Consider the following 26,726-nt stretch of genomic DNA (forward strand, 5'->3'; position numbering starts at 1 on the left):
TGGTGAGAGACGATTCCCGTCTTATACTTGATTCTGAGTATGCGTGTTTTTTTCCCCTCGGAAAAGCATACACACGAGCGGTTTTCTGGACGAGAAAAAGACTGACGGGAAACACAACGGGAAAAAATAGAGCAGGTTCTATTTTTTTTTAGCGGACAGTTTTCTCGTCGGGAAAAGTGCTATAAAGCATACACACGACCAGTTTTCCCGACTAATCTAAAAATGGCAGTTTTCTGGTCGGGAAAACCGGTCGTGTGTATGAGGGTCTTGTGCGGTTACTTTTGCCCATAGACCTGCTCTGGGTGTGAGGACATTAGAACCAGTCCGCCGCTGGATAATGGGGGAGCACCATTTGCCGGTGGAGCGGAGGATTGTGTGAGTATACAGCTTTCTCCTCTCACCTGGACAAAAAGAGCAGTTGACCGATGCAGTGCAAGCACAGTCCCACTGCATGGAAAAACTTTTTTGGGCCAGAGTTGGGCTTTAAACATTTGACTGATGCTCACATCACTTGGCCCCCATTCATAGCTGAGCATTGTGCCTTCTCGCACCTGTATCTCAATGCCTAACACTCATAAAGGGCGACATTTTTGGCCCCATTGACAAGTGCACATAAAAAAAAGAATACAGGGACAAAAACACTTGATCCTGTCTCAAAGATGCTGCTGTATTACACTTCACAAATAAAAACGTGTAAAAAAGCCTTAACATTGCCTACATATGTTATGCTCGAGTGTGAATGGGGGCTTAATTGTTGTACTCAGATTATTGGTGGTGGTGCTAATGAGATATTCCTATGATGCGTTAAAAAGGCAGATGTCAAAAGCCTTTGCTGTGTTCTGTAAATCTAATTAAAATTTTACGTGCTGGAATACACAATATTTATTTTAAAAAAAGCACTATGTCGAACATAAGTAAACTACTGTACATCAGACACATTTTGCTTGGCTTGAATTTTATGTAAAGATAAAGAGCAGCAGATGCACAGACGAAAAGAAATTACTGAAGACTTGCTGAAAGGCTGACACTGGAAAACTACAGTTTGAATGAATGAATGAAAAACTTATATAGCGCGGCACATGCGAACTGAATCGCCTCTGGGCGCTTGTTGTTCCTGTCTCCTTTGATATCAAAAGAGATGCGTCTTGATCTTTCTCCTGAATGCTAAATGGTTTTCCTCCAACCGAATGCTGGTTGGTAAAGCGTTCCATAGTTTCAACTGTAATGATGGGGCTGCACTGATGAGGCTGCACTCATGGGCACTGATGAGGATGCACCAATGGGCACTGGTATGCTTTATGTTAATATTGCTAAAGTTGTTGTTAATATTTATTTTTGGAACTTAATTCTGTATAAAACATTTAACAGTGTAATTTCATGAGATAATTTACAAGGGCATGTTTAGGGGCAGTTTTAGGGATGGGGCAGGGTAGGGTTTGGGTGGGGCAACTGGTGGCGAGTAACTCTTAAGGCCTGGCTAGTGGCTCAGGACTTGAAATTTTGAGCCTTGATTATAAGACCCTGCTTTACTCAACAAATTTAATCCAGACACCCTGGACAAATTCTGGCAATGCTCCAGGGAAAAGGTTACCCTGCTACATATCTGGTGGACATGCCCACTAACACAACCATTTTGGACGCAAGTCCAAGAATTAATCTCACAAATTTCAACACACTACCTGGAGCATAGGTGTCGAACACAAGGCCCGTGGGCCGAATCCGGCCCTTCAGGCCATTTCATGTGGCCCTCGCACCTCCAGCCCTCCTCTGCTCCTTCTCCAGACCCTTACTTTCTGCTTTTAAGCAATGCATCCAGCTTCTTCCCAGCAGCAGCATAAGGAAAGGGGGGTGCACTGTGATGTAAGGGAGAGTGGGGGACTCACCTTCTGATGGTGGGGTGGCTCTTGACATCTAATGTAAGGGTAGGGGATTCTGCATCATTCCACCACTTCCATCCACTCATACTGGAAATCTCTGGTGGTATAATGCATGATCAACGCAGCTAAGCTGTGTATACCATCACATTGGGAATCCCTCCACGTTCTGACCATCTCCAAATGGCTTACTAGCATAGGTAAAATCACAGAAATGGAAGAACTCATCCATATTGCATGGGACTCTCCATCAAAATTCTCACAAAACTGGGCCTGTTGGATCCATTTCAGTTCCACAGTTATATACTTCACCCTGATGGGATTAAAAAATGCCAGCCCCCATTAATAGAAAGTTGACTACTTTCACCAAGACTCATACTTAGAACATTCCTGCAAACTGAGACAAAGGACCTGCCACCCTTAATTAACAGATGTGCCTAAGAGGACTATTTTGAAGGAAATCTGGCATGCGCAAACCTCAATACCGATTTCCAATTGTGCGCTGCCCTATGTGGAGACCGAGAATGATTCCCTCGGCTCCCCCACCATTCTTATTCCCTCTCCCTCTAGACCCCCCCTGCTCCCTCACACCCCCCCTTCTACTCTCTTCCCCCCACCCCCTTCTCTCTTTTTCTTTCTTAAAGCGGGAGTTCAAACAATTCCTTTTTTTTTCCCCTTAGCTTCCTGCTCGTTTTCTCTAGGGGAATTGGCTATTTGTTTTAAAACATGAGCAGTACTTACCCGTTTTCGAGATGCATCTTCTTCCGTCGCATCCGGGTATGGGTCTTCGGGAGCGGGCGTTCCTTCTTGATTGACAGTCTTCCGAGAGGCTTCCGACGGTCGCATCCATCGCGTCACTCGTAGCCGAAAGAAGCCGAACGTCGGTGCGGCTCTATACTGCGCCTGCGCACCGACGTTCGGCTTCTTTCGGAAAATTGTGACGCGATGGATGCGACCGTCGGAAGCCTCTCGGAAGACTGTCAATCAAGAAGGAACGCCCATTCCCGCAGCCCGTACCCGGAAGCGACGGAGAGGATGCATCTCGTAAACGGGTAAGTACGGATCATATTTTAAAACCAATAGCCGATTCCCCTAGACAAAACGAGCAGGAAGCTAAGGGGAAAATGTTCTCTCTAGCGGTGAACCTCCGCTTTAAGTTTATCTCCCCCTTTTTTTTCTCTCCATCCATGCCATATTTCCGCGCATACATATTTTTAACATTACTTTAGCGCACAAGCGACCCGTTATCCTTACATCCAGTACGTCTTCATCAGCTTGCTTTTGGAAGGATATGCGGTGAGTGATATCTTCTAACCGATTAGATAGTGTCTATAAATTCCTTGTTTCTAGGGGAGCATTTACTACATAATTAAAAGACTATATTAAATAGTGGCTTCTGGCAGATTACATTTTTACTTTATCAAATTAAGAAGTATATCTACAGTACACTTTTAAGTGAACCTGAACTCCATTTTAAAAGATAAAAAGTAAAAATCCTGGTTAATGGCCCACACACACAAATCCGAAAATCGGACGAAAAATACTGCTTTCAAATCAATCGTACGATAATCAGATCGTTAGTAAAGTGCTTGCGAGAGTCGATCACGACAGTTCATCCTACTATAAACTAGAAAAGCCTTTTTGGTGCCCCTCTATGATTTGTTTGCCTTTATCACTGAGGTCTAAGGCCTCGTACAGACGAGCGGACCTGTCCGATGAAAACGGTCCGCGGACCGTTTTCATCGGACATGTCTGCTTGGATCATTTGGTCTGATGGCTGTACACACCATCAGACCAAATTTCCCGCAGACAGACGACGCGGCGACGATGACACGGCGACGTGCACGAACCCGGAAGTTCAATGCTTCCACGCATGCGTCGAATCACTTTGACGTCATGCGCGGGTTCTCGGGCCAGCAGACATGTCCGATGAGTCATACTGACCATCGGACATGTCCGGCGGACATGGTTCCAGTGGACATGTTTCTTAGCATGCTAAGAAACATTTGTCCGCTGGAAACCCGTCCGGTCGGCCGGAAAATTGACCGGTCGGCCCTACACATGACCGAACATGTCTGCTGAAACTGGTCCGATGGACCAGTTTCAGCGGACATGTTCGGTCGTGTGTACGAGGCCTAACTTGCCCTGACTTCATAGTTGAGCCCTACCAACAGTCCACTGAGACAGCTTTAGTAGCTAGTAGAAAACTCTCTTTGGACAGGGGATGGCAGCTGGTAGCCCTTGGCCATGGAGTGTCCATTACCATGCAAAATATTACAACTTGAAATTATCACAGTATGATTGTCACTGATTGTTTTGCTTTTAAAGTGATATTAAAGCTTTGTTTTTTGTTATTAAATAACAAATATGTTATACTTACCTGCTCTTTGCAGTGGTTTTGTACAGAGCAGCCCCGGTCCCCCACCAGCACTCTTGGCTCTTCCTCCTCAAGCAGTGCCCCCAGAGAAAGCCGCTTGTCCTGGGGGCACCACTGCATGCTTGCTCCAGAGCCACTGCTGTTTTAGCCAATGAGGAGGGAGAGTCCCTATACAGCCGAGTCTATCGTTACTATCGATGGATCAGAGGGGGTTCAGGTAATGATTGGGGGGCTGGGGGGCTCTGCACACAGAAAGTTTTTTACCTTCATGGATAGAATCCATGAAGGTAAAAAACCTTCAGCCTTTAGAGCCACTTTAATGATGAAAGTAAATATAAAAAAAAGGGTTGACCTCTTCTGTTCGGCTTCTGTATTTGGCCAAGTCCCAAAGTATATCAGAGGCTCCCTGTACATTCCAGCAAGCACAGATGTTCCATCACCCACCGTTCTAAATAAGACATCTGGTTATGTATGTTATGGTAACGAACAGCAGGCAGATATAATTTCTTCATGGCTTTATCTTGATAAAGCAAATATCAGTTGCAATGAGTTCTTATTCACCCTGGAGAAGAGACGTTTGAAAGAAGATATGATAGTGATATACAAATACCTCAATAGTGCTTCTAGCATAGGAAAAAACTATTCAAGTTCAGGGAGTGGTTGTAAACCCTCTCCTATACCCAGTGAAGTGAACGGCCTCAGATGATACACAGAGATGAAACAAATCTCCAAACATAAAGTTTTACATGTATATCTGCTGTCTTTCCCTTTCTACATTCTTTAGAAAGTGCACACTGTGTCACAAATGTTGTTTCCTCTTTCAGCAGTCGGTGTGGAGTCTGGGCTTACACTGTGTGTGTGAGCTGATTGGAGAAAAAGGAAAGCCCCCCCCCCCTCCACATAGGCAGAGGAACGAAGGAACATGCAGAGCTGTACAGTGCATAGACAAACTCTCTGCTTATCTACCTCTAAGCTCCCGCCCTGACAGAAATTTTCAACTGCTGTTATATAATGTGTTGGAGAACTAGTCAGAAGTGACTCTGCTAATAACAGGGGAACAGAGCAGCAAAAAGACATTGCACTTAGAGTGTTGGAGAGAGATAAGTAAACACTACAGATATATGTGCTCATGTCAGATTTCATGAATGAGGTTTACAAACACTTTAAGAAGACACGTGGCTGCTTAATGAAATTGTAGGAGAAGCAGTTTAACCTTTAGCTGCGTGGGGGTTCTTACTGTCAGAGCAGTAAGGATGTGGAACTCCCTTCCACGATCAGGTGTGTCAATGGGAAGTGTTGATAGTTAAAAAAACCTCAAATGCCGCGTACATGCGATCGGAATTTCCGACAACAAATGTTCGATGTGAGCTTTTGGATGGATATTCCCACCGTGTGTATGCTCCATCAGACATTTGCTGTCAGAATTTCCGACAACAAATGTTTGAGAGCTGGTTCTCAATTTTGCCAGCAACAAAAGTTCTTGTCGGAAATTCCGGTCATCTGTATGCAATTGCGACGCTCAAAAATCCTACGCATACTTGGAATCAATTCGACGCATGCTCGGAATCATTTAAATACATTTTTCTCGGCTCATCGTAGTGTTGTACGTGACTGCATTCTTGACATTCGGAATTTCAGACAAAAATTGGGTGACTGTGTGTATGCAACACAAGTTTGAGCCAATATTCCGTCTGAAAAAAATCCACGGTTTTGTTATTGGAATGTCCGATCGTGTGTACGCTGCATTAGATAGGCATCTTAACAAATGCAATATACAGGGATATTGGAATTGGTATTGACACACACACACACACATCTGGATGGACGGTGTCTTTATTCAAGCTCACCAACTATGTAAAAACATCTGCCTAGTGATGTTGTACTTTTGAAAAACTGCATCTCACCACCCAGCAAAATGGACAACTGCCCAAATTCTAAAAGAAAGCATTTTCGAGTGCAGGCAGTGTGAACAAACCCTTATTGTTACATTAGACACATACACAGGGCTTTTTTTCAGGGGGAACTTGGGGGAACTCAGTTCCACCACCTCTGGCTCAGACCCTTTGGTTCCTGCTCACCACAATCACTTGTAAACACAGAAGTCTGGTTTCTATGTTTACAAGTGACAGCTCTGCACTCTGTGTGTAACCCCCTGAACTCTGTACTCTGTATGTAATGCAATCCTGGTATTTAATGCCCCTTTAAGACCCTTCTACTGTTTGTGAAGTCTGAACGGGGTCGTGGTTGAGTTCCTGCACCTATTTTCTGAGAAAAAAAGCTCTGCACACACATACTGTATTTATAAATGTTCTGCAATCTGCACATTATGGAGGTTTCAGGCTCATGCGTGGTATAATTCTATTTCTTTTATCTAAGAATCAAGACATGGTGCAGCAGTTGAGGAAGTCCTCACAGCGGTAAGTCCAGTAACCATAATGATTTTTTTTGCTAATTAATGAATCTCCTTCTCTTTCTTATCTCATGATTTTTACATATTATGAATGCCTTTATGATGCTATGCTATGTCAGACATTTCAAAGTAAAACCAGCCTATTAATATTAAATATCTACGTAACATCACCACTACGCTGCAATGCAACACGGAAAATGACTATATGCTGCACTTATAGTACAGTGCCAATAGCAAGCCATGGAAGGAAGATATAGGGCTAGATTCAGGTAGCCCTGCGTAACATTGTGCGGGCGTAACATATCTCCGATACGTTACGCCGCCGTAAATTAGGGCGCAAGTTCCGTATTCATAAAGAACTTGCGCCCTAAGTTACGGCAGCGTAACGTATGTGGGCCGGCGTAAGCCTGCCTAATTCAAATGGGGATGATGTGGGCGTGTTTTATTTAAATTATTATTGACCCCACGTACTTTACGTTTTTTACGACGGGGCATGCGCATGCTCGAAATTCCGCCGCAAATCGTCATTGCTTTCAACGTGAACGTAAATTACGTCCAGCCCTATTCGCGAACGACTTACGCAAACGGCGTAAAAAATTCAAAAATCGTCGCGGGAACGCCGTCCATACTTAACATTGCGTACGCCTCATAGAAGCAGGAGCAACGTTACGCCAGAAAAGCCTTACGCAAACGACGGAAAAAGTTTCCGCCGGGCGCACGTACGTTTGTGAATCGGCGTATCCAGGTCATTTACATATTCTACGCTGAAAACGACGGAAGCGCCACCTAGCGGCCAGCGTAAATATGCACCCTAAGATACAACGGCGTAAGAGACTTACGCCAGTCGGATCTTAGCCTAATTTCCGCGTATCTTGCTTTCTGAATACAGAAAGAAGATACGCCGGCGCAGCTTTGAATTTACACGGCGTATCTATAGATACGCCAGCGTAAATTCTTGCTGAATCTAGCCCACAACTTTTTTTAATGTCCCTTGGAAATGCTAAGCACAATATATCAACCCGCATAGGTCCCAACTGTTCCTCATTTGGATGGACTGTCCCTCTATTTGGATCAAATCCCTCTGCTCCTTGTGCAGCCTCAGTTGTCTCTCTTTTTGGTATGATATGTATATCTCTATTACCATTTGATTACCAAAAGTTTTTTTGCTGCACTAATCTATCTTCTATATTACTCTATTTGGTATTTTAAAAAGCCAATACAAAGGAAAACGAGAAAATAAAAAAAGCACTTGTGTGGTTTAGCCAAACATGTATTGCATAACAGATATTTGTGGTCCGTGTAACTGGAGCCATGGTGGTGACCTGGACTTTGCCTACATATGGTGTGCTAAAGGGTGTCCCTCTTTATCATTTCAGAAAGTTGGGAGATATGCAACCAGTGTCTAATTGAGAGCAAGCAGATCATAGTGAAATGGACAGAAAGGGAAGAAAGAATACCACGCATGAGCCTGAAACCTAGTTCTTATGCACATGGCTAAGGATTAGGGATGAGCTTCGTATTCGAGTTGAACTCATGTTCGACTCGAACATCGTATGTTCGATCGTTCGTCGAAATACGAACAAAACGGGTCGTTCGCTCCAAATTCGAGTTACGTTTCACAGACCATAATTCACTGCGGCATCGCTGGCTGATGATTGGCCAAGCATGCACTATGACCCGCATGCTTGGCCAATCACAGCTTGCAAAAAACGGAGAGCCATAATTGGCCAAAGCCAGGGTGGCTTTGGCCAATTATGGCTCAGGGGGTTTAGTACACGCCCCACACTATAAAAGGCCGCCTGCAGGTCGGCCTTGTGTAGTGTGTTGCTGCGTTGGTTAGAGAGAACAGAGAGAGTGTCATTTTTTGCAGGTAGATAGAGCAGGCAGGCAGGCTAGTCAGTTAATGTTACAGTGTGTAGACTGTAGAGGATATATATGCATCCCAGGTGTTGTATATAAATTTATACACTGTATAGTTTAGCAAGAATAGTTCTTCCTAATTTACTGGCAGGCAGGTGATTGTGCTAGCTGCAGTATTCTTACGTGGTTTATTGCCTGTGTCCTCTGTAGTTTGCACATAAAGCTACTTGGTGTGTACTGGCCGTGTGCTCTGTAGTTTGCACCTAAAGATTCAGGAGCAGTGATTTTAATGATGCATAAATAAAAAAAAATTAAAAAAATTAAAAATGTCTTTAAATATTGTACCTGCTGGGTGTCTATAGTATGCCTGTGAAATGTCTTTGAGAACCCTGGTCTTGACGGAGGGAACATGTATCAATGGAAAACAACCGTTTTTAAAACTTTTTTTCCATTGATACATGTTCCCTGGGGCAAGACCCGGGTTCTCAAAGATTTTTTATGACAATAACTTGCATATTAGGCTTTAAAATGAGCACTTTGAATTCATACGTTCAAGTCCCATAGACGTCAATGGGGTTCTAAATGTTCACGCGAAAGTTCGGTCCGTTCGAAGGTTCTGGTGCGAACCGAACAGGGGGTGCTCGGCTCATCCCTACTAAGGATGACCATAGAGTGTAATTTCCCTCGTAAAATAGAACACAAAAAGAAGGCTCATCCTATGAATACCATGATAAAATGATATACTGATAGACTCAGTGAAACATTTTAAATTGCTTCCAGGGACACTATGCCCCAGCAAATGCACATTGAAAGTATTGCCCCCTTTTTATGAAGATGAGATTAGGATCCTTGATTGCAGACGATTTCTCTGAAGAGCAATAATGGGAAAATGGGAAAATGTAGGACTCTGCCGTTCACCTAAAAACTACAACTGCAGGTGTGAACAAATTTTCCTTGAAGGTTAATTCCACTAAGGCTTGGTTCACACTGCCGCGACCTGAAAGTCATGCAACTTCTGGTATGACTTTGCCTGGGGATGCCCTGGAGATTTACTGGGGAATTGAATACTACCTGATGCGACTTTGAAGCGACTTTCAGGGAATGCCTGGATAATCTTCCTTTAATCTCCAATCAAAATCACATAAATATAGATAAGCATCTGACTTAGATGCGTCTTCCATTAAAGTCTATGGGCACAAGTTGGATCCCAAGTCACGGCAGTGTAAACCGAGCCTTATGCCACGTACACACACAAGGAATTTCCGATGAAAAAAGTCAGATGAACTTTTTTCATCGGAAATTCCGATCGTGTGTGGCCCCCATCTGACTTTTTTCCGTCGGTGTTTAGAAATAGAACATGTTTTATCTTTTTCCGATAGAAAAAAAAACGATAGGAAATTCCTATCGTCTGTGTGCAACTCCGACAGAGAAAAAACCCACGCATGCTCAGAATCAAGTCGATGCATGCTCGGAAGGATTGAACTTCATTTTTCTCGGCTCGTCGTAGTGTTTTACATCACCGCGTTTTGAACGGTCGGAATTTGTTTTGACAGTGTGTATGCAAGACAGCTTGAACGGAATTCAGACAAAAAATTCCATCAGATTTTAGGCCATCGGAAATTCCGATCGTGTGTACGGGGCATTAGACTAGGTTCACACTAGTGCAGCTGTGATTTGATCCTCTTTTAAGTGTGATTTTGTAGTGCGTTTTGACCTGCTTTCATGCTTCTTTTTTTGTAGAAGGAGTACAAAAAACACACAAAAAATGCATGTGTTTTACATGCATTTTTGGTGCATTTTGTTAAAGTCTATGGGGCCAAAATCACACTGCAACTGCACCAAAGTAGCACATGTACCTTTTACAAAAATGTGCAGCACTGCATTAATGTGAATGGGCACTGAAGTCACATCGGAAATCGCACTAGTGCCAGGCCTTAGTATGATAGATGAAGTCTGATGGTCATTGTCACCACAATCTTCCTATATCACTTTTGGCAGTGAGACTTACAGTCAGTTCTTGACACTTGTCCCTCTCCTTAGATTTTTAGTGTTCCTGCCCACCTATAAATGTTTCTGATCCTCCTGTTGCATATTACATACTGTATATACTCAAGTATAAGCCGACCCGTATATAAGCCGAGGCACCTAATTTTACCACAAAAAAATGGTAAAACGTATTGACTCGAGTATAAGCCTAGGGTGTCCATCTGCATACCTCACTGTGCCCATGTGCATGCCTCATTGTGCCCATGACTAGACTTACGTTTAACATGGGAGTCTATGGAAGGGGTGCACTACTTTGAAAAATTGTTGCTCTCTGGCCGTAGGTCCTCCGGACAACAAACTTTGCACACTTATAGAGATAGAGTGGGGCTATATGTGTGCAAAGATTGGGGTCCAGGGGACCTACGACCGTATGGTCCGGAAGATCAGGCGCAAAAAGGTGGCTCAAGTATAAGCCGAGGGGGGCGTTTTCAGCACAAAAAAAATGTACTGAAAAATCTTGGCTTATACTCAAAATTCAAGGTTGCCATGCACCTCTCAAGAGAATATCTAAAGACAGGAATTAGTTAGATGGTGGCCAGTTGGCCACTCAGGGGGTGGAAGGGAAATTAAAAGTAAAGAACACCAAACGTGAAGTTGTCCTTTAAATTTCATTGTAAAATTGTAAATTTGGTTGCATATATTTGCAAAAAGCTATTTATTGGTAGGTTTTCCCACCTGAATGATAGATCATATAACTACTGAAAGACATGATTATTTTTTTTTTTATGGTCCATTTTACTCTGAGTGCAGCTGTTAAAAGCCAAAATGTATTTTCATAAACTGGCCTAGTTAATTGAATTTAGAGAAAGCAGCCTACTTTCTATGAAAGAAATGTTAACATACAGAGACAATGGCTTAGGGAAAAGTCAAAAGACATTTAAAACAACAAGCCTTTTGCTGTAGGTCAGACTTAAAAAAAGCACAGTGTAAATCATTTTAATAAGTGTTGAAATTTCCCCTTGGCCATTGCAGTTTACATCAAATCAGTAGGTTTATCTGAAAAACAAACAAGGGTTTTCTGTAAGGTAGGGTGACCAGACATCCCCGGTTTCAGGGGACAGTCCCCGGATTGAGGACACTGTCCCTGGACCAAGTCTGTCCCCGGTTTTGTCCCCGGATTGGATTTGAACAGGGGCTGGGGCAATTTCAAAGACAGTCAGTGCAGAATTAAAAAAATTATAATTCTGAATTACACACCCCCGCTCTGCCGCTCCTACTAGCTTAGGGGGGTGTATTTTTTCCATTATATGTGGCCCTTTCTGATGACCATGTGCTAGTCAGAGCGGAGGGAATATTTCTTCAGTTTTGGGTGCATGCCCATTCAGCATTCATGCCCTGTTCTTCTGCCTTGGCTCAAGTCCCGACAAGCCGCCTGCCTGTTTACCTCCTTGCCTTCCCTGGTGGAATGATCTTCCTCCCCTCCCAACCCAGTAGTGGCCGGGGCCCGGAGAGTAAGGCCTCGTACACACGATAGGTTAAACAGAGGACACCGGTCTGATGGACGGTTTTCATCGGTCAAAACCGATCATGTGTGGGCCCCATAGGTTATTTAACCATCGGTTAAAAAAAAGCCAGCTTTAAATTTAACCGATGGATTCCTAACCGATAGGTCAAAATCCACACATGCTCATAATCAAGTCGACGCATGCTTGGAAGCATTGAACTCTGTTTTTTTCATCACGTCGTTGTGTTTTACGTCACCGCGTTCTGACACAATCGTTTTTTTAACCGATGGTGTGTAGGCGCAATGGACCATCAGTCAGCTTCATCGGTTAACCGATGAAAGCGGTCCATCAGACCATTCTCATCAGATGGACTGATCGTGTGTACGAGGCTTAAGACTTGAAAAGCTGTGAGGTGGGCGGCAACGGGCAGAAAGTCGCAGATTGCTAGTGAAAAAAAAATATATGTCCCCGGATTTCATTTTAAAAATCTGGTCACCTTACTGTAAGGTAAACTGTAATTGGAAATAATCTAATCATGCATTTTGCCAAACGCTAGCAGTCTCTCTAGTCAGCATGTAGCAGAATTAATTCCACAAACTGGCACATGTCTGTGTAGTGTATAAATACATGGAAAATAGGTCACACATTGACCCAAGTGCTAAGTAGGTTACATATTATATTATTCACTCTTCAATATAATCAACGAGCAGTTTTTCCAAATTACAGATTCGTGGATTAAACCTAGCATGAGAATTCCTACAAGAGTCAGTTAAACCTGTAAGAGCTAATTTTTTCAACACAGGAAACATACGAGATGAAAAATGCTACATGTGACACAAAAAATCTGTTCACAGCACTATGCCTGTCATGGGAAATGTTACCCCAAGCTTCACTTGGACCAATGGCCTTGGATTTGGTCAAAATATAGCCACTTGAACATTTAGAGGTTTATTTATAAAGCAGTGGTATGCCCTTTCCAAGAAATCCTCAATATATTTGTAGACAGGCGCAATCCATTTTCTCCACTGCAAGTGGAGCTCTCCCGCAGCTGCACTGTTGTCAGAGAGAACATCAAGAGGAACAGGGTTCCTCTATGGCTTCCTGGGTCACTAGGGAAGCAATCTTGTTGGATGCTGGCACCCCATGTGACTCAAGCAGCCATCTTGGGTCAGGCGGCTCCCAGGTTTGGCGCGCATTTTGCGAGTTGACAGAATATGGAAAGATGGCATCTGTAAGGGACAGTTCTAGCATTAGGGAAAGCTTCCTGATGAGGGAGGAAAAGCGTTGGGTCGCTGGTCTTCTGGTTATCTCTCAACATGGGCACTAGGGTGACCACGTGTCCCAGATTTTGCAGGCCTGTCCCGGGCACCCTTATTCCAGGACAATACAGTGTCCCGGAATGAAACTGACACAGCCACCCCCTGGGCCAATCTGATGCCCCCAAAATAGGCCGCCATATCACCGTTTTACTCACTGACAGTACTTGTCCTGGCCAGGAATGCCTGGAGGAGCACAATCCCCACCCCCTGCTTGTGATTGGAGAAATCATAAATCCCGCCTCTTGTGTCCAATCATTGTGCTGTGATTCGTTACAGCACAAGCTGATTTTTGGGAAGGGAGGGTGTCCCTGAATGGTAGTTTGGAAATGTGGTCACCCTAATGGGCACAAGACAGCCAGGCTGCACTCTGCCCCTCTCTACAGACGCTGTAAGTCCAACTGGGACCCGCTCGGTTCCTGTTGCTGGAAACCAAGAGCGCACCTAGCTGGGCAGTCTTACCACCAGGTTTGTTGTGAACTGTTGCTGCATTACTTCAATACACGTTTTATATTGCACCTGAATGTGTGAATTATTGCTGCAGCACCCCACCTACACATTTATAAAGCACAGCACTAATGATAGATGTGCTTAATGCTCCACCAGCTTCGGGACAGTGAAGTTGGAGAAGTATTAAAATGAAAAAACAAAAAAAGTTAGGTAAAGCCCACTCAGAAGACATGTCAAAGTTACATAAACAGCTCCCCTCCAAATACAGAGCTAACACCATCAGCGCATCCCAGGCATGATGGAGTACTTTTTATGAATGGTCTGTAAAATGCAGGCTATGCTGTTTAACCTGCCTGGCGGTATTCCCGAGTCTGACTCGGGGTTAGATTTTCCTGCTGCGAGCGGTAACCCCGAGTCAGACTCGGGCTTGCCTCGCTAGATCCACAGGCATGGTTTACTTACCTTGTCCCTGGATCCAGCGATGCCATTGCGCTGTGTGAGCGAGCGGGACCTCGCTCGATTCACACAGTGCCTCTGTGTGACGCCAATCTCCGTTCCCTGCGACGTTACGAACGGCGCCAAATTCAAAAAAGTAAACAAACACTTTACATACAGTATACTGTAATCTTATAGATTACAGTACTGTATGTAAAAAAAACACACCCCCCTTGTCCCTAGTGGTCTGTCCTGTGTCATGCATGTCATTTTATATAATAAAAACGTTTCTTTCTCCCTGCAAACTGTAGATTGTCCATAGCAACCAAAAGTGTCCCTTTATGTCAAAAATAGTTTTAGAGCAGCTAAAAAACAGAGATAATAAATTATAATCACTTGCAGAATTGTGCGATAGCGATTTGTGGGGAAATTCGTCATAAAAAAAAAAAAAAAATGACAGCAACAATTCTGCAACTGAGCAAATTTCAGTGATTTTGATTTGATTACATTATTGAATAATTTTTATTATAATTATATTATTATTTGTTATAATTATTTATAATTATTTATTATATTATAATTTATAATTTTGTTTTTAAAAAAATGTCATACCAGGGATGCCTATTAGATTCTTGTTTGGTCAGATTTAAGTGAGTTATTTCTAAAAATTACAGGCCTACAGTATAAAACGCCAAACTTCCTTGCAAATAATGGTACCGCTTTCAGCATGTTTTTTCTGAAAGAATCATACCGCCAGGGAGGTTAATGAAGTGCTAATAACATCTGCTGTTATAAATGAGCACTTTAATTTCTTTTTTTTTTTTATAATTGACAATTTTTATTGAATTTAGCATTTTCAATACAAAAATATAAAACACATAAAGGGGTAGTAGAGACAAACATATCCGGTAAGGGCATAAATGGTCTCAGTACAACAATTTAAACACAATGGGGCAGATTCAGATAGAGATACGACGGCGTATCTCCTGATACGCCGTCGTATCTCCTGATACGCCGTCGTATCTCTGAGTTCCGTCGGTCGTATTTATGCGCCTGATTCATAGAATCAGGTTCCGCATAGATATCCCTAAGATCCGACAGGTGTAAGTGACTTACACCGTCGGATCTTAGGCTGCAATTCCAGGCCAGCCGCTAGGTGGCGTTTCGTTTTTTTTACGCGACGAATATGCAAATGAGGATTTCCGCCGATTCAGAAACGAACGACCGCCCGGCACATTTTTTTTACGTCGTTTGCGTTCGCCTTTTTCCGGCGTATAGTTACCCCTGCTATGTGAGGGGTATCCTATGTTAAGTATGGCCGCCGTTCCGGCGCCGAGTTTTGAAATTTGACATCATTTGCGTAAGTTGATTCAGAAAAGAGCTGGACGTAAATTACTCTCACGTCGAAACCAATGACGTCCTTGCGACGTCATTTGGAGCAATGCACGCTGGGAAAGTTTACCGACGGCGCATGCGCAATTCGTTCGGCGCGGGGACGCACCTGATTTAAATTTTACACGCCCCCTAGCCGCGGAATTTGAATTCCGCCGGGGGATTTACGATACGCCGCCGCAACTTTAGAGGCAAGTGCTTTCTGAATAAAGCACTTGCCTCAAAAACTTGCGGCGGCGTAACGTAAATCAGATAGGTTACGCGGATCTAAAGATCCGCTGACCTATCTGAATCTGGCCCCATGTCCGGTGACATAGTTAGCTAGATCACAACACTGCACAGCCCAGGAACGCAATATTGGAAGTGCAGCAGTAATAGATTTTTTATTTTTTGGCAGACATTCCATAAACATGTGCAGTCATAGATAGACTGCGTAGCCTGCTGCATCAGAGATAAAGCGAAAAAAAGGGGGGGGGAGTAAGAAATGAAAAGTGAGAGAGTAAAAGGAGGGAGAGAGAGAGAAAAGTCCCCAATGGGCTCGTCTCTCCTGGGCTCCAAGTGCACATGGTATACAGAGTGGGGGGGGGGGTGGTTTCATAGAATCAGGGTGGGTCCATCCGTTGATGCCAAGGATCCCATGTTGCCTAGTGTAGATCTAGTCGATCCCTCAATCTAGCCGACATGGACTCCATGACCTCAAAAGTCCTTGATCCTGGCATAAAGGTCAGAAAGTGTTGGGGGATTACGTTGTTTCCATTGAAGGGCCACTACACATCTATATGTGTGGTACATTTTTTTGCCAAACTGGGTAATTTAGGGGGGGGGGGGGCAATAAGAAAAATGTGGGTGAGAGAGGGATATCCACTTCAAACAGCCAATGGAGAAGCTCCCTGGCCGATCGACAGTAAGGTTGAAGGACTGGGCGTCTCCAATAGACATGATATAGCGCGCCCCGGTCCTGGAGACATCTCCAGCAGTGATCCGAGGCCGAAGGAATATATAGCATGTAGGCGAGATGGTGTTAGGCACCAGTAAAAGAGCACCTTGTACGTGTTCTCATTGTAGAGCATACACATAGAGCTCTTGGCCGCCCCAAGACCATTGTTCCGCTCCAAGATGTTCCTCCCATCTACGCATGTATCTATGTTACCCCTGAGAGACCATATCATAGGAGTTTAAAATTATACATATGTCTGAGGTCAGTCCTTTTTGTGTGGGGCCAGAGAGGATTAAGCACTCGAATGGGGATGGCTTGGAGAATTGGAGGGTTAGGGTGAAAGTAAGTGCATAGTGCTAAATCTGAAGGTAGCCAAAGAATGCACTACGGGGGGCTAATGCTTAGTTCTGAGTTTGTCAAAGGGTAGTAGGACCCTCGACTCCGGGTCCACCAGGTATCCATAATGAAAAAGATTCCTCTGAGCACTTTAATTTTAAATACCTATACAAGCACATTTCATTTTACACACACATAATATATTGCAGCTTACCAAAGCTTTTCCCCCCTCTGTTTTCACCTGAGGATCTGGCCAGTAACACACCTCCTGTATTAGAGTGCCTCCACTCTGGATGAATGAGCACAGCACCTTTGGACAGAAGCATTGTCAGTCTGGAAGGGGGGAGGGAAGCAATTAGTTAGTGTATTTAATCTGCTAGTACATCTAGCACTTTGTGTACTGGCAGATTTAAATACAAATATATATTGAAGTCAAACTCCAGCTAATACTTTATAAGTAGTTACAGCGAACATATTTTTTATTTTGGGATAAAGGTTTTACATGAATAAAGCTAGTAGCAAATGGCTTTTCTCCTCTCTGTAACTGATACATTCTGCTGGAGAGCTTGTTCTTTTTGAAAAACAACAGACTTATGCCACGTACATTACGATCGGATGGAATTCCATCAGAGAAAAATAGAACATGTTCTATATCTAAACTCCAATGGAATTCATCGGAATTTCTCCGATGGGGCTACACACAATGGGAATATCCGATCGTGTGTACGCAGTATTACTGGCTGGAGCACCAGATGAAAATAAAGGAAAGAAAAGGAAAAACAATTATTCAGCCATCACATCTAATGCTGGCCATACACTCCACGAAAAATCGTCCGAATGAACTTTCGAAAAACGTAAGTTCGGTCATGAGCGCAAACGATAGTGCCATCATGTAATGACCGATAAATCGTTCAGTGGACATAAATAAAAAAAAATTGGTTCCTTTTTTTTACATATACCTAGTGCAGAAAGTTTGGACGGGAAAAACATTAACCTTCCGATTTATCGTTCGTTCGGCAGAAAATTTCCAAACTTGTCCTTCGTTTTTTCGGCTCAAAAACGTCCAGACGATTATCGATTTTGTGCCCATTAAAGCGGAGGTTCACCCTAATTTGCAAGTCTGCTTTAAACACAAGGGCTCAGACTATCTATAAACAGTTTGTTTTCCCAAAAAAATAAAATCGTTTCCATACCTTGATTTAGTGGTCTGAGGCAGGCACTTCCTGGTCTGAGTCCCGCGGGAGTGGGTGTGTCGCTTCGTCTGCGTTCGCCGCAATGATTCCTGGGTTCACAGCGTGACGCTGCCCAGGATAGGATTCTATACAGCGCAGCAGAAGAAGTCTCGTGTTAGTTCTGTGCATCACATGACTCACAGTCATGTGACGAGGGCGGATACAAATCCGCCATTTTAACTGCTGGCACACACCTTGACATCAGCTGCTCAGTGCGTTCTGAGCTGATACCAAAGATCTGTCGTCACAACGGGGCGGGTCCTTTTCAGGACGCCGTTGTGATGGTAACTGTGCAGTGTTGACGGCGCGGCTCGCCGTCAACACTGCGCATGCGCAGGATAACGCGGTGAATGCTGGGACATCAGCATTCACCGCATCCCGTAAGACAACACAGGAGGGCTTCAGACTGCCCACAATTAAGATGGCAACGTCCATCGTACATTTTTATAAAATGTTGTTTTCGGGGAAATGAATATGCTGGCGGCTTCGGCTGCTTGGACCAAGATGGGTCCATATGGCTTCGGCTGTATGGACCACAGTTTACTCTTTTCCCTGCCAGGAGCCTAACGCCCCGGGGGATCAGAGCTGGGTCCTCTTCGGAGGACCACTTGACGATGCACCCGTCACAGTTTTTTGTTGCACCTCTTTATGTGTGTGCACATTTTTCCTGCACCGGGTGGAGTTTTTGGGCTGTGTTTTGCACGCCACAGGCTTTTCAACAAAAAAAAAAAATGAATATGCTGGCGGCTACAAGGATGGGACTGGTGAGTCAACGAATTGCTAGATGAAAAGCAGCAGATTAATCTAAAAAAAAAAAAACTTTTTCCCGCGCAACCTCCGCTTTAACTGTTCGAAAAACTAACAAACTGTCTGAACGACCGATTTTCCACTTACAGTAGTGTATGGCCAGCATTAGGATGGGTAAGCTGCAATATAATAAATGTTTGCTTTTGGGTTTAATACCACTTGAAGTTTAGTGAAAAATAAATTTAAAAAAACATGACACTTACCATGAATGAAGATGAATGAAGAGCAGAGGGCTTGGGATTCCAACTGATCAAAGCGGCCGCAAACACACAGGATTCTCCTAGTTCATGGTAAGTTCCGTCCCTAATGCTGTTAAAAAAAAAGAAAATAAAGGAAAGTGCATCAAGCAGGGTTTTTATTTATTACAGCACAATAAAATGCACCAGTGTCAGTGTGGCCTTGGCTGAAATGGCTTCATTAATATAACATGATTTCTGCAGTATTTCAGTCTGGTCACAACACTATTTGTGTATTACATATTATTATTATACAGGATTTATATAGTGCCAACATTTTGTGCAGCCCTTTACAACATGAGAGCCGACAGTACAATTAAAATACAATTCAATACGGGAGGAATCAGAGGGCCCTGCTTTTTAGAGCTATGACAAGTTTGTGTAAAAAGAATATTTATGAAAATCAGACTAATCCAGGTGAAATAATGCTGTTCTGGTGACAGCGCCTTCCCATGAGAACACATTAAATGGTTTGGGCACAAGGCCTGGAATATTTTAGCTGCTAATAAGGTAAGCATTAAACAGAACTCAGGGCATGTGAGAAGCATAAATATTTAAATGTAAATGCTTTGGTCGTATCAGGAATGCTCTGCATTTCACTTCTTAAAGTGGAAGTAAACCCTTCAATTTCATAGTTACAAAAACAGTTAACATTCCCGGCATGCCGGATATGCTAGCTGTCACAATTGTTTGTGCTCTCAACCAAACTGCCAAACCATCCAATGGCTGGTTTCATAACAGGTCACATGTACAGCATTATGGCAGTTGCAGATTAAACAGAGGTCACGATGGCCGCTTCCTTGGCTGAAAACGATAGGAGGGTTTACTTCCACTTTAAGTGCAGTCACCGTGAGATTCTAACCTATCTTAATGGTGTGCATATATAGGCTTCCTTCCCTGCATCTTTCTGTCATGGAAAGGTCACTCATACAAAGAAGACTAGCTGTGTGACTGTCCCCTGGTAGTTCATTAGAGGTGGCTTAGTTTCATGGTATAAGCACTTTTCTGTTGGTGTTTTCTGCAGCCAACATCAGGAAACCTGCTCATGATGGTGTGACCTCGCTAGGCTTCAAGAAGTGACCCAAGTGTGGCTAGCGATACCTTTTCACTGACTCGTGTGTTTCAAAGAATATTCAGGATAGATTGCATGACAGAACTGTAACTTCATTTATTCAAAAAATCAATGCACAGTTCTGTTGGATGGAATCAGTGAGGTCTTTGGCTGCAATTGCTGTCTTATGCCACGTACACACGATCATTTTTCAGCATGAAAAAAAACGTAGTTTTTCAGCATGTCCAAAAAATGACGTTTTTCCAACTTCATCATTAAAAACGACGTTGCCCACACACCATCGTTTTAAAAAAATGATGAACAAAGCGCGGTGAGGTACAACACGTACAACGGCACTCTAAATGGGAATTTCTATTCGCCTTTGGGCTGCTTTAGCTGATTCCGTGTTAGTAAAAGACGATTTGCGCTTTTCTGTCTGTTACAGCGTGATGAATGTGCTTACTCCATTATAAACGGTAGTTTTACCTGAACAAGCGCTCCCGTCTCAAAGCTTCCTTCTGAGCATGCGCGGGTTTAAAACGTTGTTTTTGCCCACAAACGATCATTTTTTACAACCCGAAAAACAAATTTTTTTAAAACGACGTTAAAAAATGCAGCATGTTTGAATTTTTTTTTTGTCGTTTTTCAGAAGCCGTAAAACGATGTGAAGCAGACACTTGATCATTTTAAATGACGTTTTTAAAAACGTAGTTTTTTTCATGCCGAAAAATAATCGTGTGTACGCGGCATTACTGAAGTTCGTCTTAAGGCCGGCCATAGACAGAGTGGATTTCTTTGCTGCAATCACAGGTTGATTCCCCCAGAAACTTGACTGGCCAGCACAGACTCCTGACCTCAACCCAATGGAACACCTTTGGGATGAATTATGCTGCGTACACACAACCGTTTTTTCATGACGTGAAAAATGCAATTTTTTTAATTGGTCATTGAAAAACGACCGTGTGTGGGCTCCAGAGCATTTTTCGTGAAAAATGGCCATTAAAAATTTAGAACATGCTCTAATTTTTCTCGTTGTATTTCACATCGTGAAAAACGGTCGTGTGTAGGCTTTAATGACGGGAAAAAAACGCGCATGCTCAGAAGCAAGTTATGAGACTGGAGCGCTCGTTCTGGTAAAACTAGCGTTTGTAATGGAGATAACACATTCGTCACGCTGTAACAGACTGAAAAGCGTGAACCGTCTCTCACCAAACTTTTACTAATACAAAATCAGCAAAAGCAGCCCAAAGGGTGGCGCCATCCGAATGGAACTTCCCCTTTATAGTGCCGTCGTACGTGTTGTACGTCACCACGCTTTGCTTAAAGAGGAGTTCCACCCAAATTTGAACTTCCTCTTATCCCACTCCTCACCCCCTTACATGCCACATTTGGCATGTAATTTTTTTGGGGGGGGAGTGGGGGCTTCAGGAAGAGTGGGACTTCCTGTCCCACTTCCTCCTTCCTGTAGGCGACTAAGCTTAATCGCCTACAGGAAGGGGCTGCTGTAGGCGATCGCCTAGGACACGTCACAGGTCCTAGGCGATCTCCTGGCCAATTACACGGCGCAGCGCCGGGCCGCGCCGCTCGCGCATGCGCAGTGCCGCTCGCGCATGCGCAGTGGGTGCCCGGCCGTGAAGCCGAAAGCTGTCACGGCCGGGTGCCCACACTGAGAATGAAGACGCCGGCCGGGGAGGGGGGGAGAGGAGCGGAGCCCCGGCCGGCGCGTCGCTGGAGCGCTGGAGCAGGTAAGTGTCTGTTTATTAAAAGCCAGCAGCTACACTTTTTGTAGCTGCTGACTTTTAATAAACATACAAATTGGCTGGAACTCCCCTTTAAGCATTTTTTTTTTCACGATCGTGTGTAGGCAAGGCAGGCTTGACAAGAATCACGTTGAGAAAAACGTAGCTTTTTCCATGACATTAAAAACGGTCGTGTGTACGCGGCATTAGAGCGGAAACTGCAAGCCAGACCTTCTTGTCCAACATCAGTGCCTGACCTCACAACTGCGCTTCTGGAAGAATGGCCAAACATTCCCATAGACACACTCCTAAACCTTATGGACTGCCTTCCCAGGAGAGTTGGAGCTGTTATAGCTGCAAAGGGTGGGCCAACTCAATATTGAACCCTACAGACTGGGATGCTATTAAAGTTCACAACATCTTCACATCACCTTATCTGTTTTATTTTTATTTTTCCTTTTATCTCATAATAAATATTTATTTATTTTGTTTTATAAATACAATTTTTTCATGTGTTTGCCATTTTTCAGCCTTTTTTTTTTTTTTCCCACGCACTCTTTACAACAGGACTTCTGTCCCCTAACTGTTCACTCCATCACTGCACATTCAACACCAACACCCAGAACATGTTTTCTCCATTCACTCATTACTCTCTCACACACTCACCAGCACATTTTACTGAACTCCCATTTACCCCTTTTCTCCCAGACCCTTCACTTTACACACTATGTTTCTTTGCACGTCCCCTTTTTCGTTTTTCTTTCCCCCTTTCTCCTCCCTTTTCTTCCTTTACCTGTTGACCATCTATTTAGTATTTTGAAGGTTGTAATCCCTCCTTTATTTATTTATATACTTTTTTAGGTTTTGCTGGGTCCGTGCTTCTCCTTTTTTGTCAGCTGGTTCTGTTTGTCTCCCCTCTTCCCCCCCCCCCCCCATCACCTCTTGCCCCTCCCTGCCCAGTGTAGGACCTGTGAGTGCGACCTCTCGTAGGCATGGAGGACGCCCACCTACTTGCAGCCTGTTCTTTTCCATCGACCCTCCTATTCTGTGTGGTTCTCTGGGGGTGCTGTTTCTCGGTGATAGGGTCCTGTGGTGGACCCATGGTTTCAGTCTTTGACATTGATTTTTTGGTAAATATACTTACCTATGCCAATATGGCAAACAATAATTGTATAATTTACTGTGTAAATATTTTTGTTTTCTGTTTTAACAAATATTATTTATATGTATCTTTTTTCAGAGTTCATGTTTTCAATCATTTCCCCCTGAAGAGACCTCCATTATCAATGGTCGAAACGCGTCGGGTTTCTAGTACAAGTCTACTTTTTTGTTATAGTTATAGTTGTATTTATGTATCTACTTTTAAATCGCATTTTGGAACTCATGTCTTGATCCCACTAGAACGCTTTTTTCACCATGTATCTTTTTAATAAATTATTTCTTGAACTTTGGAATCCATTCTAATTTTTTGCTGCAACTCAAAGCCCCTTGGGGTACCTGTCCTTCTATCAAAATTGCTATCAGGGGTGTGCAGCACCTATAACCCACAGCTAGTATCGTTTTCCCTTTGCTATTAAAGTTCATGTGCGTGTAAAGGGAAGTGAACCAATTCTTTTGACAATATTGTGTATATATATATATATATATATATATATATATATATATATACACACACACACACACACACATATATATATATATATATATATATATATACATACATACACACACAGTATCTCACAAACGTGAGTACACCCCTCACATTTTTGTAAATTTTTTATTATAGAAATGACACTTTGCCTCAATGTAAAGTAGTGAGTGTACAGCTTGTATAACAGTGTACATTTGCTGTCCCCTCAAAATAACTCAACACACAGCCATTAATGTCTAAATCGCTGGCAACAAAAGTGAGTACACCCCTAAGTGAAAATGTCCAAATTGGGCCCAAAGTGTCAATATTTTTTGTGGCCACAATTATTCTCCAGCACTGCCTTAGAAGAGAAGTATGGGTTTTATTTATTTTTTAGATTCATACTTACCTCGGCGGATGGAGCATCAGACCAATGCTCCATCTGTCCCCCAGCGTCTCTGCACTGAGAACCGAGCCACCGAACATCGCAGATGGCTCGGTTCTCACAGATCCCAGAGAGGAAAGCTGCTGACTGTCAGTCAGCGTCTCTCCTCTCTGATCCTCCATGCTCATTGGAGCGCTGAGCTGTGGAGGGGGGGCGGCAGTCTCAGAGGCTCGCTGAGACTGCCATCAATCAGGGCAGCTGGCGGATCTAGACTTGGAAGTCGTGATGACGCACTGCCCCGACTGATGGCAGTGAGGTCAGCGGAGAGCGGACTTCAGACCACTCTCCGCTGAAAACGGGTCACAGAAGTGCAAAACAAATTGCACTCCTGTGACCCAGAGGAGAAGCCCAGCCTAAAAAGCTCAGTCTGGACTTCTTCTTTAACCCCCTTGGGCATGGAGTTCACCAGAGCTTCACAGGTTGCCACTGGAGTCCTATTCCACTCCTCCATGACGACATCACAGAGCTGGTGGATGTTAGAGAGAGACCTATAATCCTTTAAATCTAGATTGAAACTTTTTAAACTCATCTTTTTCAATCAGGCTTTGTGTATGGAGGAGGCAGCAGGCATTCTTCAGTCTTCAGTTGATGTCTAAAAAACGCAATCCTGTGTCACAAGCAGGGATTCTCTAATAACCACATTTGTGGGGTATATCGGTGCACTACTGCAATGTCTGCATAAAAAGATGAAGTACTACCCAGGTGGGGGGTGTGCTCCCCGAAAACAGCTCATTTTGATAAATTTTCATTCCTTATAAATCATTTTATGGATCTACTACATTATGATGTACTTTACTATTTACATACAGCATGTTCCCTAACACCAACATTTACATGACTGATTGCACATAAATGGAAACATTGTTTCTTTTTCTTCCTCTTTTTGTTAGATTTTGTTGTCATAACATGCATTTTAGGTCTGACAGATGACACACTAGTATGGCATTAACTGCTGCACAGTATAATATGATAAATCCCGCACCCAGCTATAAACCTCTTCTGAGGCTTAGCACTGCTCTATAGATTGTAGGTTCTCATAACCTCTGGCACATATGAGCTCTACTTACCTAAATCAATTATTTCCATACATAATTCATCAGCATTACCCACCTGTCTCATTTTCTCTTGAAACTTTTATAATTTCGTATAGCAAAACGGAGAAAATTGGTTATCAAGGCATTCTGTTTACTCTGTATTCTCACAGCATACAAAGACATTCATTGGCTTGCCTGCTTATTTATGTATGTAGTAGCTAGAAGGCACATTTCTTATTCACATCTTCACCAGACTCACAGCTCACCTGCATGACATTGCCTGTACGGTAGTTCTTTTTCTGGTGGCTAGTATATAAACGCAGTGCTAGCTGCTTGGTAATTTGGGTTTTCTGTTCTGCGCCTTGACTCCAAGAACAACTTCAGCCCCTCTGACACGCCTGGCTAAATGAAAATCACTGCAAGCACATAGAGCTGCACTATTCTGGCCAAAATGAGAATCACATTTTTTTTGCTTAGAATAAAGATCACGATTCTGGCAACCTAAAATCTTTCACATTGTACCAAAAACAAGTGGGCTAACTTTACTGGCTAGTTTTTTTTTTTTTTTTTTAATTCATTAAAGTAATTTTTTCCAAACAAATTGCATTTGAAAGACCGCTGCGCAAATACAGTGTGACATAAAAAATTGCAACAACCACCATTTTATTCTCTAGGGTCTCTACTAAAAAATATATATATAATGTTTGGGGTTCTAATTTTTTAGCAAATTATTTTTTTTTTTGTTTTAACTTTAAACCAACAAATGTCAGAAAAAGGTTTAGGCCCGGATTCTTAAAGCACTTACGCCGACGTATCTTTATATACGCCGCGTAAGTGCACAGATGCGCCGTCGTATCTATGCACCTGGGGCCAGATTCACAGCAGAGATACGACCGAGTATCTCAGATACTCCGTCGTATCTCTCAGAGTATCTATGCGACTGATTCATAGAATCAGTTACGCATAGTTAGCCCTAAGATCCGACAGGTGTAATTGTTTTACACTGTCGGATCTTAGGATGCAATACCGCGGCCGCCGCTGGGTGGAGTTCGCGTCGTATTCCAGCGTTGGGTATGCAAATGAGGTTTTACGGCGATCCACAACGTTCCTCTTTTTTATGGGGGCGATTCCCATTTAAATTAGGCGCGCTCCCGCGCCGGCCGTACTGCGCATGCTCGTGACGTCATTTTCCCGACGTGCATAGCGCGAAATTACGTTACGCCAAGCTTTGTGGATCGTGACGGGTCAATAAAGTTGCGTCGAAAAAAAAAAAAGATACGGCGAAAAAAAAAAAATTCAAAACAAAAAAAAAAATCGCGTCGCTGGACAGAAGGGTCTGCTTTTACATGGTGTACTAACTTTACACCATGTAAAAGCAGCCCTAATTTTGCGTTTGCAAACTAAAACTTACGGAGAAAAAACGAAGCTGAAAAGCTTCGTGGATCTCCGTAAGTGCTAATTTGCATACCCGAGGCAGCATTTCGACACGAAATGCCCCCAGCGGCGGATGCGGTACTGCATCCTAAGATCCGGCAGTGTAAGTCCCTTACACATGCCGGATCTTCTGCCTAACTATGGAAAACTGATTCTGTGGATCAGTTCCATAGTTAGGAACAGGGATACGACGGCGTAACAGCAGTTACGCTGGCCTATCCCTTTTGAGGATCTGGCCCT

The 26,726-nt window shown here is 43.3% G+C and overlaps 1 protein-coding gene across 1 annotated transcript in view; it reads right to left on the minus strand.

Moving 5' to 3' along the window:
* Positions 1 to 26,726, minus strand: part of GPRIN3 (GPRIN family member 3) — a 242,471-nt gene that overhangs the window by 75,465 nt on the left and 140,280 nt on the right. Inside the window, exon 2 of the mRNA XM_040327852.1 lies at positions 19,121 to 19,226. The gene's annotated coding sequence lies outside the window, so the exon portion shown is untranslated. The remainder of the gene's footprint in view (positions 1 to 19,120; positions 19,227 to 26,726) is intronic.

Source organism: Rana temporaria, chromosome 1 (genome assembly GCF_905171775.1).
Source record: "Rana temporaria chromosome 1, aRanTem1.1, whole genome shotgun sequence".
Taxonomy (NCBI): domain Eukaryota; kingdom Metazoa; phylum Chordata; class Amphibia; order Anura; family Ranidae; genus Rana; species Rana temporaria.